Source organism: Equus asinus, unplaced genomic scaffold, assembly GCF_041296235.1.
Source record: "Equus asinus isolate D_3611 breed Donkey unplaced genomic scaffold, EquAss-T2T_v2 contig_89, whole genome shotgun sequence".
Lineage (NCBI taxonomy): Eukaryota > Metazoa > Chordata > Mammalia > Perissodactyla > Equidae > Equus > Equus asinus.
The window spans coordinates 26,405-47,561 of record NW_027225543.1 but is presented as its reverse complement, the minus strand read 5'-3'; the positions used below and the strand labels follow the sequence as shown (position 1 = coordinate 47,561).

At 35.5% G+C, this 21,157-nt stretch overlaps 1 protein-coding gene across 1 annotated transcript in view; it reads right to left on the bottom strand.

The window, feature by feature from the left end:
* The window catches only part of LOC139044486 (centromere-associated protein E-like), a 145,188-nt gene that overhangs the window by 101,120 nt on the left and 22,911 nt on the right, over positions 1-21,157 (bottom strand). The gene's annotated exons all lie outside the window — the stretch shown is intronic.

Below are 21,157 nucleotides of genomic sequence, written 5' to 3'. Positions count from 1 at the left end.
TGAAAGCGAAAGAAAAATAAAGGCTTTCTCAAACAAATGAAAACTTAAAGAATCTGTTGCCAGGAGACTTGCCTTGCAAGAAATGTTAAAAGAAGTTTTTCAAAGAGAAAGAAAATTATATAGGTCAGAAACACACATCTGATAAAGAAAGGAAGAGCATTAGAGAAGGAATAAATGAAGGGAAAATAACATCTTTTATGTTTCTTATTCTTAACTTACCTAATAGCAAAAATGTATCGGGTGAGTGTGATCCCCTTACAGATAAGAGGAAGAATTGGGAACGCTCTATTATCAGGTACCTACACTATTTGTGAATGGTATGGTTTTATTTGAAAGTAGACTCAGACTAGTTATAAATGTATATTGCAAACTGTAAGACAACCAATAAAAATTGTTTTAAAGAAGTATAATTTATAAGTTAAAAGAGGAAAGAAAATGAAATCATATAAAATGTTTAAAACCAAAGGCAAAATGGGGAAGATAAAAAGAAAAAAGAAAACAAAGAACAAGTGCAATGAATAAACAACAGCTACAAACATGGCAGATATTAATCCAAATATATAAAAATTAACTTTAAATGTAAATGATCTAAATACATCAACTAAGAGTCAGAATGTGTCAGAGTGTCAGTGTGGATACAATCAGGTGTCAGAATGAATTAAAAAACAAGACTCAATTATATGTTGTCTACAAGAAACCCACTTGAAACATAACAATATTGGGGCTGGCCAGCAGTTAAGTTCGCATGTTCCGTTTTGGTGGCCCAGGGTTCGCCAGTTTGGATCCCAGGTGCAGACACGGCACCGCTTGGCAAGCCATGCTGTGGTAGGCGTCCCACATATAAAGTAGAGGAAGATGGGCATGGATGTTAGCTCAGGGCCAGTCTTCCTCAGCAAAAAGAGGAGGATTGGCAGCAGTTACCTCAGAGCTAATCTTCCTCAATAAATAAATAAATGAATAAATAAGTAAATAAAAATAAACATAACCATAGTGATTTTAAGTAAAGGGATGATGGGGGAAATGGGGACTTGTTGTTTAATGGGTATAAAGTTTCAGTTTTGCAAGAAGAGAAAGTCCTGAAGATTGGTTGCACAACAATGTAAATGTACTTAACACTATTGAAATGTACATTTAAAGGTTAAAATGGGGGCCAGCCCAGGTGGCCCAGTGGTTAAGTTTGGCACGCTCCACTTCGGCAGCCTGGGTTCAGTTACCAGGCACAGACCTCTGTCAGTGGTCACGCTGTGGTGGTGGCGCACATACAAAAAGAGGAAGATTGGCAACAGATGTTGCCAGGGTGAATCTACCTCAACAACAACAACAACAACAAAAGGTTAAAATGGTAAATATTATGTTATGTATGGGTAGTTCACCACAATATTTTTTTAAAAAGTAAAGGGATGTATATTCAAGTCCTTTGCCATTTTTTAATTGAGTTGTTTGTCTTTTTGTCACTGAGTTGTAAGAGTTTTTTATATATTCTAGATAGTAAACCCTTATCAGATATATGATTTGCAAATATTTTTTCCCATTCTGTAGATTATCTTTACACTCTCTTAACAGTGCCCTTTGATGTGAAAAAAGGTTTTAATTTTAAGGAAATCCAAACTATTTTTTCTTTTGTTGTTTGTGTTTTGTGCATCTTATTTAAGACACCACTGGCAAATCCAAGGTCATGAAGATTAGCCCCTATGATTTCTCCTGAGAGTTTTATAGTTTTAGGTCTTTAATTTAGGTATTTGATCCATTGTGAGTTGTGGTATAAAGTATAAGGTAAGGATCCAATCTTCATTCTTTTGCATGTGGATATCCAGTTGACCCAGCACCATTCACTGAAGAGACTATCAAGAAAGGTATACAGTTTTTGTCAGGGATGATAAAAGAGCTCTGAGTATAGATGGTGGTGATTGTTACATACTGTGAATGCATTTAATGTCACTGAATTGCACATTTACAAATGGCTAAAATTATAAATATTGTGTTAGATATATTTTACCACAATAAAAATAAATGTGAGATACTACTTCACATCCACTAGAATGGGTATAATAAAAAAAGATGGACAATAGGATGTGTTGGTAAGGATGTGGAAAAATTGGAACCATGATACAATGCTGATATGAATGTCAAATAGTATCGTCACTTTGAAAAACAGTTCTGAAAGTTCCTCAAAAAGATAAACAGAGTTACCACATGACCCAACAATTCCACTCCTAAGTATATACCAAAGAGAAGAGAAAATATATGCCCAGACAAAAATTTATACACACTCATAATTCGATTCATAATAACCAAAAAGTAGAAACAAACCAAATATCTGTCAAATGATGAATGGGATATTATTCAACAATAAAAAGAAATGAAGTTTTAAGTCATGCTACAACGTGGATGTACCTTGAAAACATTATGTTAAAATCAATGTAGCTGGTCACAAAAGACCACATGTTGTATGATTCCTTTTATATAAAATATTCAGAATACACAAATACATAGAGATAGAAAGTAAAAGAGTGGTTGTTAGGATCCAGGGTAGAAGTTGTGAGGGGCAATGAGGCATGCCCACTAATTGGTATGGGGATTCTTGTTGGAGTGATAAATATTGTGGTGACTATACTAAAACCACTGAAATGTACTCTTTAAATGGGTAAACTGTGTGGAATGTGATTTATTTTAATAAAGCTGTTATTTTAAAAAAATGACGCACATTAACTGAATTGCTGATAGATCTTTTGACAGTAATTGCACTGGAATTTTGTCCTTTAATACAATTTCTAGCCCAAAGAAGAACGAGGGAGGAAAAACCTAACTCAAACTAAAAGATTTAACATGATCTGAAAATATTATTTGAATCCTGAGCTTTAAAAGGAATAAATAGGAAGTAATCAATCTGTAATTGCTTGAATTTTTTGCTTCAGCAGAGATTATAAAATTATGGAATGGAAATAGAAATTAAAATAATCTGTTATAAATATACATATTTTTTAACTTATCTGTCAAGACAATTATTTTGTTGCCTTTTGAGGCCAAGCAGTAGTGAACATTGATTGACTATATTAAAAATGAGCAGAAGCAGCACAAGTTCCTTCCACCAAGGATCTCACCCTAGGATATCAACTCTTTAATGAAGCTCTGCTTTCTGAAAAATTCCACATTCAGTATTAAGAAAAAAACCAAGTGTCCACACTTTATGTTCATCAAGGGCACAAGGTTTTTACAATGTGATTTTACAATTTCTGTTCTCTATAATAAGATTTTTTGGCCTTCAACTCTACTTGAATCTTATTATTGTATTACTTTCTATTTAACATTAATTGCTTAATATTAATTTTGTACTGGGACACAGAAAGGACCAAAGTACCAGACAGTCTGGCAGGAAGCTTGTGCCACAAATAAGGGAAGTCAAATGGTATCTTCCCTTTTTAATTCTTCAGAGATCTCTCTAGAGATCCTCTAAAAGACCTAGACTTTTTAAACCCACGTGCTTCTCTTGACCCTTGAGAAATATTAACATCTTAAACTTCAAAAATTTCTGGGAATATAACAAACTTTTGTTCCTTTTCAAAAAGAAAAAAAAGGAGGGGAAGAGAAAATACTGAAACAAGAAATAAACAAGACTGGTGTCTATTCTACATCATCTCAAAAAACCATTCAGGCCTCCCAGCCATCTAAGGATATAAAAATTAAGTATATGAGACAACAGGTCACACCAGCATGGGTAACACAGAATAGTCATCTTAGAAGATTAATTTTATTTTTCTAAAGACAGCGTCCAAAGTTTACCACAACCAACATGGCATTACTGAAACCTAAGACCTTCTCTTTGAGTCCTCACACAAGATACATTAAAAGGTAGTCCTTCATAAATAAGTATCCTGCATACAAAGAGCCACGGAAAATCTCTTGAATACCACTGAAGATTTCTCTAAAAACAAAAAGGAGGCGATCCTTTTTTTCACAAAACCTTGGATCTAACTCATTTGAGTAAAAACTCAGAATAGCGGTTCTACATTTTGTAGAAGCCATCTTAAGACTTTGCAGAAGTAAACGGAAGAATTCATAAGGAGTTGATCAGAAGCAAACTAATTCTGTACGCCGTGCCTAACCATTAAAGTTACATGAAGATTAGCATAAAGAGAGGACTCAACTAAGAAGAAACAAGAGAAAATCAGTAAGTTCTGCAATTCTGATAGATGAGGAGTAGAATACAACCCAACAAACCTGTCCAACATCAGCTCTAATCCTCCTACCTCAAGACAACTAGAGTTCCTAGTCTGTGTGTACTCATTCTGATAGTTGAGCATCTTGCCCTGTACGTAAAACCTAATTCTCGTCTTACCACCCAAAACTACAACTCATTCCTTGTCACTCTGGTTAAACTTCCTCATTCATTTCTTTTCAGCTGATGGCACCGATCTCAGAAAACTAAAATTAATACCACTCCCAGAATGCAAATAGCCTATCTTCTTTAACTATTAAATGGTTTTCTTATAATTCCATTATGATTAATAAAAGAGATTCAGAAATGGCCAAAGATCCTGAGTTTCGAATTTTCCAGTCTGGTTTAACACATGAAAAAGTCATATGGGTCTGTTTTAGCAGGCTGATGCCTCAGGGGAAAGATGAGTCATAATCTAGGAGTAACAATATAATAAGGAAACAAGACTAATAGATATAACTTTCTAATGGTTGATGCTTTTTTGAAAATCCTTTAAAGTAACCGTGTAGCATTAAAATTACAAAGCAAAGGCAATTCAGGTCACCTTCACAAATATCTGTTGCCTGGAAAACTTCCATTTAAACTCTTCCCGAATTGATAAGGGTTTTAACCCCAGTTAACCAGTCAGATTTCACGTCTTATTCATGAGGAGTTAGATTCACTTAGTCATTTTACAATATTTACCAAATGCTGAATCTATTCTGGACACTTGGTATTGGAATAAAAAATATATTAAGACCTCACCTCAAGGAACTCACAATCTAATAGTGAAAAAAGGCTGTTAAGTAGCCCAGGAGTAATCTAGGGAAGAAAGGGGGGTCCGTCCCTATAACTATGAATTACCTAATGCTTTTTAAATCTTTGACTACACCTAATTTTTATACAGCTTCCTTTAGGGTTAAAACTCTTTACCTTATTTCCAACAACTGCTAACCTCCATTTTAAGAACCAAAATTTGCTAGAGGGTCAGGAATTTCCTGAAAGAATACCTTGGAAAAGCAAACACTGAACCACAAATGTTTCCTGTATTAAAAGAGAAAGGTGTAATGGTTTAACATAAAGTCAAGGGAAAACGTAGATCACTTGAAGGTGGTAAATATTTGCAAAGCTTAGATTTACCATTCCATTCAAGGCAAATCTACCCAAATTCAATACATTCTATTCACTTTAACACAAAAAGTAAACAAGTATTACTGCCTTTATTTTCTACAAAAGCATACCTTTAGGAGGTTTTTAACAGGATGAACTTTATTTTAGCTCAAAGGGAATGAATTTAGATTTAAGTAAGTTAAAAGACAAACTACCCTCAAATGAAGCAGAAATACAATTTTACTTCTACTCATTGTAACAAAATCTATTTTCCTCTAGAACTTGATTCAGAGTGAATTTATATCCCTATATATTGTCATACAAAGAGTACTTAAACCCAGTTTAAATAAAAGCCTTATTTCTCTTTTGGTAAAGAAGAAAGTGGAGAAAACCAAAATCTAGATTTCCTGAGAGAAAACAAAAGTCACGTTCCTATTCTATAGCTAAATATTTAGTGTCATAACTAAGCCCATCCACAAGCTACTATGGTAACCATTTAATTTGTGGACTACTACTCAATTTTGAGAGAGTGCTAAAAAGCAAATCTCTCCAGATAAAAACAAAGCTTATTTCCCTAATCAATAAAAACTGAATCAGATAAAATCTGCAACACAAGTGGCTATCTAAACAGAGTTTTGAAAAATATTAATTAAGCTCTGAAATAATATTAAGTTTTTTACACAAGCAATAAAACCATCATGCCAGAGGCAAAAGATATATAAACACATTAGATCATCTTCGAAAAAACAGTGTTTAGCTCATCTTTAGAATGTAGTGAACTCGATACTCCAGGTGATAGACACCTGAGAAGGAAGGTATGAAAAATCAGAATCAACTTATATGGTAACTTCCATACTTTGGGATATGTACATCACAGCTATTCATAGCTCTTTTCATAGAATTCATACCTAATCAATTCTCTCTCCAACTGTTAAGTAAATCCACTCCAAAAAATAGAAAAGGAGCAAAAAAGGAAAGTCAAGGGGCTGGCCCCGTGGCCTAATGGTTAAGTTCACGGGCTCTGCTTTGGTGGCCCAGGGTTTTACTGGTTCGAATCTTGGGCACAGACATGGCACACTGCTCATCAAGCCATGCTGAGGCGGCATCCCACATGCCACGACTAGAAGGACCCACGAGTAAAAATACACAACTATGTACCAGGGAGCTTTGGGGAGAAAAAGGAAAAATAAAATCTTAAGAAAAAGAAAAGGGGGGGGCGGCCCATTGGCACAGCAGTTGAGTGTGCACATTCTGCTTCAGAGGCCTGGGGTTCACCGATTCGGATCCCAGGTGTAGACATGCATGGCACTGTTTGGCAAGACATGCTGTGGTAGACATCCCACATACAAAGTAGAGGAAGATGGGCACGGATGTTAGCTCAGGGCTAATCTTCCTCAAAAAAAAGAAAAGAAAGCTAGTCAATTTTGTTAAGAGCTTACACTATGCTAAACATCTTATAAAGATTTTCATTTAGGTGTTATTGTTTCCATTGCACAGATGAAAAACCAACTTTCCAAAGTCACCCAAAGTTACAAAGCAAGAGAATTGGATTTGAACCCAAATCTATCGCTATATCATGTAATTCCAAATGAAAGCAAGTTGAGAGTAGAGCTCAAACTATTTGAATTGTATTCCAAAGGATTGGAGATTAATCGATTTTCCTCTACTTCCTTTCCCCGAGAAGAGAAAATACCAAATGCAAATAGACCTCTTACTTAAGTTAAATGACAATCCCTAAATAATTTATGAGATATTCTTTGAAATATTCCTCTAATAATGGAAAAACAACCGGTAAACAATAATATAGCTTGGTTCCATTTGCATCTTAAGGAAAGCCTGATATTTAATAAAAGAAAAGCATTAATTCGTCTTTGAAAATGAAAACAATTACAGCTCATTTACTCACTTATCTTTTCTATAACAATAGTCCAGGTGTGGAAGTTTTAGCATATGGTTACTAAGGACTCTCCTCCACATCCTTCTTCCCTGATGATAAATCCACTACTGAAAGTAAAATATAAAGAAAAGTGTGAAGTACAAAATAGAATGTCATCTAAAATCCCACCATCCAGAGATAATCGTAGGGGAAAATGTTAACACACATTTGGTTTTAACAAAACTGAATGGTTACTCTACTGGTTTGTAACCTTTCCTGTCCATTAATATACTGTAAATATTTTCCTGCAACATTAAATATTCTTCTAAAACATAATTTTTAGTGGCAGCATAGTATTCCATCATGTAAAGATGCCATAAGATTTTTTTCCAGCTAACAGCACTTAAAGAGGGATATGCTTTCATTGTAAGAATTGCAGCTGCATACTAATAGGATATATAGCACAGCTGGTAAATTTTAAAATCAATTTTTATTTATTCAGATCATAAGTACCACAAAAAAAAGGGCTACGTGTATTAACTATTACAAAAGTTTCGCTGAGAAAAATATGGTGACACTTATTTTATCTTCACTTAAAGAATTACCAATGCTTGTCTGCGCTGTTAAAAACTTCAGTGTTAAGTTATAGGTGTCTACAAAAACACACTGGCCACAATAAAGAACTGCAGAACAAGAAAATTCTCAAACTGCCAGTGGAAGTGTAAATTAATAAAGTCATTATGGAGAGCAATTTGGCAATTCTAATAAGAAACAAAGGAGTGACATCAGCATCATGGCAGAGTGAGGTCTTGCCTTACACTCTCCCCCCCTAAGATACAATGAAAAGGACACTCATAAACCAACAGAGGAAACTGACACAATACAAGAGATGTCTGAGAGATCCACACAGCCATATGTCTGAAGATGAAGGTGCTGGACCACACAGGAGGCAGCGGAAGGAGGTAAGGGGATCTCCTGTCCCCCCTCGAACGGCAGCAATCTAGAGCATAACACCATGCATGGCTCTGAGAGAAGAGAGGGGGAAAGGGCAGCCCTCCAGGGGAACGCATTCAATCTCAGAGTTGTCTCCCAGCCTGTGGCAACACTCCACACAGAGGAGGCTTAGCAATCACGGGGGCGTCTTCCCCAAGCTGAGCAGCCCAGAAGGGCAGAGAGTGAGTACAGAGCAGGAGCACCCCCAGGATCACGCAGCAAAAGAAAGCGGCCTTCCCCTGCCTGGCACATCAGCTCATCCAGAGCAAGGGACTCTCACCAGAGCGCCTGCACACCTATGTGTGTAAAGCAGCGGTGGCCAGTGGGCAAATGCAGATGGGCCCTGTCAGCACAACTTCCAAAGGACAAGCACACCTGCCAGGGATTGCAGTGGGCTCAGAATACACAGGTTCTGCCCGGCCCTCCCGTGGTGGGAAGAGGCAGCTGTGACTAGATACTACCACTATGCAACAGCACAAATCCACCCCATCAAATAGTATGAAGAGATATATTAACACTACAGACCAGAAAGTAAATGACCCAGAAATGAATCCTGAAGCCACAGAAAATTACAATCTAACTGACGGACAATTCAAAATAACTATCACAAAAAAACTCAATGAGATATAGAAAAAAAAATCAGAAATGCTGGCAATGAAAAACACAATGAATAAGATAAAGAAAAATTTGGAGTCTTTAAACAGAGGTGATATTATGGAGGACAAAATTAGCAATTTAGAAGAAAGAAATATGCAAATGCTTCAGAAGGATGAGGAGATAGAAGTAAGACTACAAACAAATGAAAAAATATCCAACTCAATTACAAAATGTAACATAAGGATAATCGGTATTCCAGAGGGAGAAAGGAGCAGAGAGCTTGTTCAAAGAAATAATAGCTGAGAACTTCCCAAAGCCAGGGAAGGAGCTGGAATTACAAGTAAATGAAGTCAATAGAACTCTTAATTACATCAACATAAAAAGACCTTCTCCAAGGCATGTATTAGTAAAACTGGCAAAAATCAAAGACCAAAAGTATTAAGGGCAGCAAGGCAGAAGAAAATAACCTAGAACAGAACCCCTATCAGGCTTTCAGATTTCTCAGCAGAAACCTTAGAGGCTAGGAGAGAGCAGAATGATATATTCAAAATTCTGAAAGACAAAAACTTTCAGCCGAGAATACTCTACCCAGCAAAAATATCCTTCAGATGTGCTGGAGAAATAAAAACTTTTCCAGATGAATAAAAGCTAAAGGAGTTCACTGCCACAAAACCTCCCATAAAAGAAATGATCACGAAGGCCCTCATACCTCAAAAAAAAGGGTTAACCAAGCCTTGAGCGAGGAGATAGACAAAAACAGAATATTACAACTCTCTATCACAACAGGTTAGCAAACAATTATAACGTTAAAGAAAAAGGGAAGGAAAACATCAAAAATAACTATAATCACTTCATTTTAACCAAAACTCACAAAACGGATTAAGTTGTGACAACAATAACTCAGGGAAGAAGGAAGAGATGGAACCTGCTCAGACTAAGAAAATAAGAGGCTATCAGAAAATGGACTATTTCATCTACAAGATCTTTTATACAAACCTCACGATAACTACTGAACAAAAACTCAGAACAGAGACACAAATGATAAATAAAGACAAAACTGAGAAAACCCTCATAGAGAGTCGCCAAACTTAATTCACAGTCAGAAATACACCGGATTGAGAAACAAGGGAAATACAGAACAACCAGAAAACAAGTGATAAAATGGCAGCATTAAGCCCTCATATGTCAATAATCATTATAAATGCAAGTGGAGTGAATTCTCCAATCAAAAAACACAGAGTGGCTGGATGGATTAAAAAAACAAGACCCAACAATATGCTGCCTCCAGGAAACATCTCAGCTCTAAACACAAATACGGGCTTAGAAGGGATGGAAGACAATACTCCAAGTTAAGGGAAAACAAAAGAAAGCAGGTCTTGCCATACCTGTATCAGACAAAGTAGACTTCAAGATAAAAAAGGCAATGAGAGACAACACAGGCAGTATATAATAATAAAAGGGACACTACACCAAGAGGATATAACACTTTTAAGTATATGCACCTAACACAGGAGCACCAAAGTACACAAAGTAACTACTGACTGACCTAAACAGAGATATTAACAGCAAAACAATAATAGTAGGGGCCCTTAACACCCCACTTACATCAATGGATAGATCATACAGAAAGTCACCAAGGAAACATGGGATATAAATGAAAAACTAGAGCAGAGGGACTTAACAGATATGTATAGAACATTCCATCCAAAAACTGCAGAATACACATTGTTCCCAAGTACACGTGGAACATTCTCAAAGACGGACCATATGTTGGGAAACAAGGCAAGCCTCAAGAACTTAAGACTGAAATCATATCAAGCATCTTTTTCAACTGTATTCTATGAAACTAGAAGTCAACTACAAGAAAAAAGCTGGGCAAGTCATGAATATGTGGACACTAAACAACATGCTACTGAACAACCAATGGATCACTGAAGAAATCAAAGGAAAAATCAAAAAATATCTGGAGACAAATGAAAATGAAAACACATCATACAAAGTCATATGGGATGCAGCAAAAGAGGTCCTGAGAGGGAAATTCACAGCAATCCAGGTCCACCATGGAAACAAGAAAAATCTCCAATAAGCAATCTTAAACTATGCCTAACAGAGAAAATGAAGAACAAAATCCAAAGTCAGCAGAAAGAAGAAAATAATAAAAACTAAGTTCAGAAAAAAATGAAACAAATCAAATAAACAGTAGAAAAGATCAATGAAACTAACAGCTGGTTCTTTGAGAAGATAAGCAAAATTCACAAACCCTTAGCCAGACTCACTAAGGAAAAAAGGAAAAAGGCTCAAGTAAATATAATTAGAAATGAAAGAAGAGAAATTACAACGAATACCACAGAAATGCAAAGGATTATAAGAGAAGACTGTGAAAAACAGTATGTCAACAAATGGGACAATCTAGAAGAAATGGATAAATTCTTAGACTCATACAACCTCCCAAAACTAAGTCAAGAAGAAACAGAGGATCTGAATAGACCAATCACAAGCAAAGAGACTAAAACAGTAATCAAAAGCCTCCCAGAAAACAAAAGTCCAGGACCAAATGGCTGCTCTGGAGAATTCTAGGAAACATTCAAAGAAGAGTCAGTGCCTATCCTTCTCAAACTTTTCCAAAAAATTCAAGAAGATGGAACACTTCCTAACACATTCTACAAGGCCACTGTCACCCTGATCCCAAAGCCAGATGAGGAAAACACAAAGAAGGAAAATTAGAGGCCAGTATCACTGATGAACATACATGCAAAAGTCCTCGACAAAACAGTGGCAACCTGAATGCAGCAATACATTAAAAGCATCATACACCATGATCAAATGGGATTTATACAGGGATGCACGGATGCTTCAGCATCTGCGAATCAATCAATGTGATAAACCACATTAACAACATGAGGAATAAAAACTATATGATCATCTCAACAGACACAGAGAAAGCATTTGACAAGATCCAACAGCCATTTATGATAAAAACTCTCAACAAAATGGGTACAGAAGTAAAGTGCCTCAACATAATAAAGGCCATATATGACAAACTGACAGCCAACATCATACTCAACAAGGAAAAACTGAAAACCATCCCTCTAAGACAAACAGGAAGAAGACAATCTCCACTAATATTCAATGCAGTAGTGGATATTTTGGCAAGAGCAATTAAGCAAGAGAAAGAAATAAAAGCAATCCAAGCTGGCAATGAAGAAGTGAAACTCTCAGTGTTTACAGATGACATGATTTTATATATAGAAAATCCTAAAGAATCCACTGGAAAACTACTAGAAATAATGAAGAACTACAGCAAAGCTGCAGGGTACAAAATCAACTTATAAAAATCAGTTGCATTTCTATACTCTAATAATGAACTAACAGAAAGAGAACTCAAGAATACAATCCCATTTACAAGTGCAACAAAAAGAATAAAATATCTAGGAATAAATTTGACCAAGGAGGTAAGACCTATACAATGAAAATTATAAGACATTATTGAAAGAAATCAATAATGACATTATAAAACGGAAAAATATTCCAGGCATATGGATTGGGAAGATAAACATAGTTAAAATGTCCATACTACCTAAAGAAATCTACAGATCCAATGTAATCCCAATCAGAATCCCAATGATATTCTTCAGGGAAAGAGAACTAAGAAGGCTAAAATTCATATGGGGCAACCAAAGACCCCAAACAGTGAAACCAATCCTGAGAAAAAAGAATGAAGCTGGAGGCATCACAATCCCTGACTTCAAAATATACTACAAAGCTATGGTAATCAAAACAGCATGGTACTGGTACACAAACAGACACATAGATCAATGGAACAGAACTGAAAGCCAGAAAGAAAACCACACATCTATGGACAGCTAATCCTCGACAAAGGAGCTAAGAACATACGATGGAGAAAGCAAAGTCTCTTCAATAAATGGTGCTGGGGAAACTGGGCAGCTACATGCACAAGAATGAAAGTAGACCATTATCTTTCTCGCCATACACAAAAATCAACTCAAAAGAGATTAAAGACCTGCAGATAAGACGTGAAACTATAAAACTCCTAGATGAAAATATAGGCAGTATACTCTTTGACATCGGTCTTAGCAGTACCTTTTCAAATACCATGTCTACTCTCGCAAGGGAAACAAAAGAAAAAATAAGCAAATGGGACTTCATCAGATTAAGGAGCTTCTGCAAGGCCAAGGAAACCAAGAACATAACAAAAAGACAACCCACCCACCAACTGGGAGAAAATATTTGCAAGTCATATATCCAACAAGGGGTTAATCTCCATACTATATAAAGAACTCATACAATTCAACAACAAAAAAACAAACAACCCAATCAAAAAATGGGCAGAGGAATGTGAGGACACAGGGAAAGGTGGCTGTCCACAAGGTAAGAAGAGAGGTCTCACCAGAAACCAATTCTGGTGGCACCTTCATCTCTGACTTACAGCCTCCTTATGAGAAAATAAACTTCTGCTGTTTGAGCCACCCAAAAAAAAAAAAAAAAAGGGCAGAGGATATGAACAGACATTTCTCCAAAGCAGATGGCCAACAGGCACACGAAAAGATGTTCAACATCACTAATCATCAGGAGAATGCAAATCAAAACTACACTAAGTATCACCTTACACCTGTCAGAATGGCTATAATCACCAAGACAAAAAAGAGCAAATGTTGGAGAGGGTGTGGAGAAAAGGGAACCCTCATACACTGCTGGTGGGAATGCAAATTGGTGCAGTCACTATGGAAAACAGCATGGAGATTTCTCAAGAAATTAAAAATAAAACTACCATATGATCCAGCTATGCCACTGCTGGGTATTTATCCAAAGAACTTGAAATCAACAATTTAAATAGACCCATGAACCCCTATGTTCTTTGCAGCATTATTCACAATAGTCAAGATGTGGAAGCAACTCAAGTGCCCATCGACTGATGATTGAATAAAGATGATGTGGTAGTTATATACAATGAAATACTACTCAGCCATAACAAAAGACAAAACCTTCCCATTTGCAACAACATGGATGGAACTTGAGGATATTATGTTAAGCTAAATAAGCCAGACAGAAAAAGATGAACACCGTATGATTTCACTCATGTGGAAGATAAATACATGGACAGAGAACAGATTAGTGGTTACCTAAGGGTAGGAGGTTCGGGGGTGGGGATAAGGGCTAAAGGGGCACATATATATGGTGAGTGACAAATAATAATGTACAACTGGAATTTCACAATGTTATAAACTATTATGACCTAAGTAAAATTGATCTCCTGAAGAAACGCTAGCATATGTTCAAAGGAGACATGATGAAGAGTGTTTATGGAACCACATTTAATAGCACCAAATTAGAAAAAGATTCAAAAATCCACCAAGGGTAGATAAATTACAGTTTACTCATACAACTTAATACTAAACAGGAATGAAAAGTGAGCAATCTAGATTAGTGTTGTCCAAAAGAAATGTAATGTAAGCCACAAACATGAGCCACAAATATAATGTAAAATTTTCTAGAAGCCAAGTTAAGGAAATTGAAAAGGCAGGTGAAATTAATTTTAATATCTTATTTAACCCAATATATCCAAATTATCACTTCAATATACAATATAAAGGAATTCGTAATGAGATTTTACATAATTTTTTCATTTTGTCTTAACCCATTGTGCAAATACATTTCCAGCACATCTCAATTCACACTAGCTACATTTCAAATACTCAATAGCCAGAGATAGTGGCTATTGTTTTGGATAGTGCTGATCTGAGGCTACTTCATACTCCCCAAAACAACACTAAACAAAAAAGCAAGCTGTAAAATAATATGTACTGTAGGGTGCAACTTAAACTTAGGAAACCAAAAGAATTCTAAATAATGTTTATGACTACGTAAAAACGTGTCCATTATATGTTCATATATGTAGACAATATTTTAAAATCCATGAGACCTCACGTCTACCTGTAATGTTTTACTTCTCTAAAAGAAATCTGAAGCAAATGTGACATAAGATTTCATAAGGCTGGGTAGTAGGTGGAAAGGTATTTATATGGTGTTCTTGTCTGGAATATTTCACAATTAAATAAATTCAGAGTGTGCATGTTCTAGAACTCTCATTACCTCTACCTTACAATAACTTAAGTCTGAAAATATGCTAACGAAGTATTTAGAATATAAACAACTTACTTCACTTTGTTCTACAGAGAATAAAAGTAGCCTTCTTTCCTTCATGTAAGTTTTAAGGGAAACGAAAACTTCAAAAAACAAAATAAAGATAAGAATTGATACATTTGCCTTACTTATTTACTCAATAAGCATTTACTACATGGCTATCATTAGCATTCAAGAAGCTCATGGTGTGGAGAACAGCTTTTTCTGTCACAAGTTACACAGTCATGTGGAGATCAAAGTATATTTAGGCACTTTACAGAATACCAAGATCCAAGAAAAAGAGCTACACACCAAAACAGCGACTTTTGGCCCTCAAAATAATCGTTAAATGGAAAAATTTAAAGGAGATTCCTAAAATAGCATATTAGTTTGCTGTATCACCCTGGGACACACAAGGACTTCCTAGAATAGTGTTTTTTAAAAGACCAGTGAAAACACACATGCAAAACCCTCATTATTCATTCTATTTAGTGTTGGCTAAATATGAATTACTGGGACATAAGCTAAATACTCTAAGAAAGGTTCCCAGTGTATGAAAGCAAAGTTCAAAATGAGAAGCACTGAAACCACAGAGAATGAGTTGTCACAACTCAGAACTTCAGATATAAACCATCATTCACAACAACAAATTTTATGCAGAACAAGAAATCTGATAAAATCTAGTTGAAAAGGCAACTTTAAAAATTAAACTTCAATTATCCTGATCTCTTCAATTTACTTTGAAATGAATAAGAAAACAAGATGGATTGTTACATCAATGGAGAGTTGGATAGATAGATAAATATGTGATGAAATAAGTACAGTAAAATACTAAAGGTAGACTCCAGTAAGTATATGTAAAATTTTTTCAATCTAGCTGTAAGTTTGAAAATTTTTCATAATAAAATGTTGAAATATTTATACTTCAATAATATGAGAGTAGGGGCTGGCCCCATGGCCGAGTGGTTAAGTTTGCGCGCTCCACTGCAGGCGGCCCAGTGTTTCGTTGGTTCGAATCCTGGGCACAGACATGGCACTGCTCATCAGACCACGCTGAGGCAGCATCCCACATGCCACAACTAGAAGGACTCACAACGAAGAACGTACAACTCTGTACTGGGGGGCTTTGGGAAGAAAAAGGAAAAAAATAAAAAATCTTTAAAAAAATAACATGAGAGTATAATAACCTCTAAACTACAATTATGATGGACGCCAAACACCAAAGATACTACCACTTAAAGGAAATCAAGAATGCTACCTGTTTCTTGTATTGGCACCAAAAGAAAATAAAAAAAAAATCAACTTGTCTTTTTGCAAATAGTTCATTTTAGGCAAACACTCTACGGCACAGTTTTTTTAAAAAACAAAAAAATTCAATATAATAATATGATGTCTGGAATTTGTTTCAAAATAATCCAGTGAGGGGGGACCTGGGTGGGTATATATGAAATTCAACTAACCATGAGATGGTAATTGTTGAAGCTTGGTGACAGGTACTTGGCAGGGTTCTATTTTCTTCTTTTTGAATACACTTGTGATTTTCCAGAATAAGAAAGTTAAATATATAAAGAATATTATTTTAACACCTAGCTCAGTGTTCTATACCCTAGAATAAGTGGCCTATAAACAGTAGGTACTCAAATTTGTATAGATAAGCATTTATATAAGTAAGGAAATCTAGAATTTAAACTCACACACTTCTGATTATATTCAGTTAAACATGGATTAATGCTTATTTGTGAATTCATGACATAAAAACATACAAGTCATTCATTTCAAGCGTCCCCTGCCCTTACACCTCACTGGGTGTTCCTAGAGAAGATTCAACCGCCATAGGTAACATTTACTGGGTTAAGCACTGTTCTAAGTGCTTAACACGCATTATCTCAGGTAATCCTCAGAACTACCCTATAAGATAGGTACTATTATTATCTCCATTGTACGGATGAGAAAACTGAGGCACAGGGAGGTTAGGTAACTTGCCCGAAGTCACAATGTAAATAAATTGTGGAGCCAGAATCTAAATGTAGTTGATAACTCCCAAATCATACCTTAGCCAGATCTGAATTACAAAGTACTTAAGAAGTAGAGGTTTGCTTTCATTTAATATAGCAAGTAAAAAATGGGGAGAGATTTTTAAAGTACTCAGGAAAAAAAGAAAAAAAAGAAAGTACTCAGGAAAAACAATTCTTAGCAATGTTGTAATTAGATGGGGGCTTTAAACAAGTGAGTCCAATGTCCTGAATTTACAGCAAATCAAACACAGCTATAATTAAACATATTCTACTTGATTACATAAAAATTCCACAAATACATATGACACTAGAAAGAAACAGCTCTCTAGAGCCACAGGATAGTATGGACGTCACGACTGTATCCCCTAGTAAATAAACAGCCATTTAATAAGTATTTGCTGAATAAGCTGAATGGTTAAAACAATCCTTATCTTATTTGTATAGTTGGATGTTTTTTACTTTGCAGATAAAATAAGCTGTTTCAACTATTTATAGTATTAAAGGTGTAACTAATCCTGGCTCCCCATTAAACGATAATCTTGTAGAAAGATACTGATCCTTGTTTTTATGGACAATTAAGTTCTAAATCTTCTGGGTACCTCCATATTTCTTGATCTATTATTATAGTGTGCATTTAGGAAAGTAGTAAGAGAGTTACCAGGACTTGACATGAGTTCCATAAATCTGATCCAAGCTTCTGGACTTTCCCCACTCTGATCAAAGAATGTAAGGGAAGGGTAACTGTTCTTTGGCCAACTTCTAACTTATTCCACATTTTTCACCATAATAAAATCACATAGGTAATAAAGAAATGGAATTCCAAGTTCTAATATAAGACATACGATGGAAAGGTCAAATAAGGAATATTTTTTCACAGCAGAAAGATTAGTTTAAATTACTCAAATTTTATAGAAGACTAGAATTGGTTTACTCTCACTTTTTTTCTCCTATTCCAGACTTCCTCCTGCTATAGGTAGGCATCAAGACCTTTCCACCTAGCAAATGGAATTTATTCTGACCTCTAAAGGTCATACTGTTAAACTGGTTATGGAACTTAAAACAGAGTCAAAACTATGGAGCATGCAAATCCAAAGTAGAAACTGTACATCAGAACAAAGAACACATACAAACTACTTTGAGATTAGAAAAGGAAACTTTTCTGATCGAAAACAACTATGTCACTAATTGCACACTCCTAGAAAGTTCCCTTAGCTTCTGAGTTATGTTGTAGTGATTTCAGTAAATAATCACCTTATCTTAATTTAAATAGTAAGGAAACAACTCTGAAGCATATGAACAAAAACACAAGGAATCAAGAAGATTCTAAATAATCCACTGTCACAACAATAGAATTGTAGCTAATTTACTTCCTTGAGACTGTAGCAATGACACAAAACTGTAAAAATTACTTTAAGACATAACAAGTGTCCTTTGGTTTCTTGAACAAGAGTTCTGACATGACTTACAGAAAAATATTCTACATTCTTCATTGTTATAAAATACATACAAAAAATCCTAATGGGCTATTAAAAGCATAGTACTGCACCAAGAACCCTGATCTGGGAGTCAAATAATCTTGGTTCTAGTCCTAATTACTACTTAGAGTTATGACCTTAAGCAAACTGCAACCTCAGTAGAGCTCAATTTCCTCACTTGTAAAATGAGAGAACTTTACTAGATGACTGTTAAGATAACGTTCCAGCTATTAAATTTGCTTCTGAAAGGGATCATCAATCCAACTTTATATTTGACTTTCCAAGTGGTTAAGTTCACACACTCGCTTTGGCAGCACGGGTTTCCCCAGTTTGGATCCTGGGTGTAGACCTACACACTGCTCATCAAGCCACATTGTGGCAGCATCCCACATAACATAGAGGAAGGTTGGAACAGATGTTAGCTCAGCAACAATCTTCCTCAAGCAAAAGGAGGAAGATTGGCAACAGATGTCAGCTCAGGGCCAATCTTCCTCACACAAATAAAAAAGAAAGAAAGAAAGAATTGAGACCTAGGGACACACAAGTAATAGAAGACCCAGAACTAAGTTACAGAAAGCATGGTATTACTCCAGTGCTTTTTCAATATTTCATTCTATTAAAAACACTACCCATAACCTGATAATACCTTGACTTACTTTATATCACCCAAAGTTTCAAAGTTATTTCATTCCTTCACCAACTATTTAAGTCTAAGTGTAAATCAAGCTAGCTATCATCGCTGAACGGGAGCTGTGTCATATAATAAATCTACTTTGCCCATCATTCCACTGTTTATCATTGTTAACTAATTATCTTTTCAAAAGCAAGAGACTCAATAATCCTCACAGAGATCTGGCCCAAGAGTAAAAACAGACTTCCTCCCCCTACCATGTTTCCTAATTTTTAGAAAAGCACATGCAACAAATAACAAAGATTTATTACCTATCGTTACACAAATAAATGTTGGCTTTAACAATAACTTCGATGAAACAAATTTATGAATAAAAGGAAATGTTTTGAACTCCTCACTCTTTTATAACTGGATCACAACTAGGCCACACTACTCAAAACTAAGGAAATATGAACCATACCCTTGCTTCCTTAGAAGGATATCATTAAATATGTCTAGCGTCCACATGGAGGAAAAATCCTGTCCTCAGGTACTTTTCTTGAAAAACAGAAATACAGTAAATAAGAGGAAATAAATGTATCTACGCATATGGTCTTAGCCAGTTCTTAGAAAGCAAAAGACTAGCCATACCATTATAAGATTCAAAACCATGAAAATTTCACTTCTAAAATCGTTATTACATAAAAACTTGCAGAGCTCTCTTTTAGAGAAAGGAATAGCAAATTCAAATACAACACTAGAAATAAAACAAAAGTTAGAAAAATCCACTTAAATTATTAAAGATAAAGCAAACAGGAGCCAGACCGGTGGTGCAGCAGTTACGTTTGCACGTTCCTCTTTGGGGGCCCGGGGTTCACGGGTTCAGATCCTGGCTGCAGACATGGCACCGCTTGTCAAGCCATGCTGTGGCAGGCGTCCCACATATAAAGTAGAGGAAGAAGGGCACGGATGTGAGCTCAGGGCCAGTCTTCCTCAGCAAAAAGAGGACGACTGGCAGCAGATGTTAGCTCAGGGCTAATCTTCCTCAAAAAAAAAAAGGTAAAACAGTATAAACAGTATATTCTTAGACATGACTATGAACATGTTAAAAGAACATTTCCAGTCACATAAAAATTACTTCTGATTTTCACAGAATGCTATTCCCCATCCCTGCCAACTATAATCTGTTATGGTGAAAGACCTAAGCCAAGCCAAGTTATATTTGTAAGTTTCAAGACCGTAACAATTTAAATAAAAAGGAAAACAAGCCAAGAAAAATACCCCCAGAAATATGATGAAAAACTAACATCTATATTCTATTAAGATATCAAATACATTTTAAAAAATTTTGTCATCAAAGGAATAGACAAGGACATCAAGGACAAAGAATAGAACAATTCTCACAAAAGATGCAATTAGTAAAATGTGTTGAACTACCTTTAACCTCTTTATAGCAAGGTACCATTTTACACCCAACAACTGAAAATATAATGCCCAATGAAGGTACAGTGAAATGGGTACTCTCACACATTATGCTAACAGTGTAAATAAGTATAAACCCTTTAGAAAGCAATTGGTAAATTACAGAAGAATCATAAACGTCATAACCTTTGATTCACTAATCCCTCTCTTAGGAATATAAACTAAAGAAATCACCTTTTAAAACGCCTTATAAGAATGAATGAAGCCATTGTCACAGAGAATAATAGAGTAAATTACACTATAGCTAAATGGATTAAAAACAACTGAAAGAAACAGAAATCAGAACAGAAATTAACAGAGGATAGAGAGAGCAGGAACGGGGAATTACTGTTTAATGGATACACAGGTTCTCTTTGGGATGATGAAAAAGTTCTGCAAATAGACTGTGGCGATGGTTACACAATACTATGAATTTACTTAAAGACACTGAACTGTACACTTAAAAATGGTTAAAATGGTAAATTTTATGCTACGTATATTTTTACCACAATAAAAAAGATGGAAAAAATAACTACGTAAACTACATTTTTAAGTGAAAATACTGATTCTCAAATTTAATCAAAACTATTTCTAACTATGTGAACATTATACATGCACATGTCCAAGGAATTTTAAAGCACCACGGGAGCTGGAGCAAAACACCGCTGGAGGACAGCAGCTCTC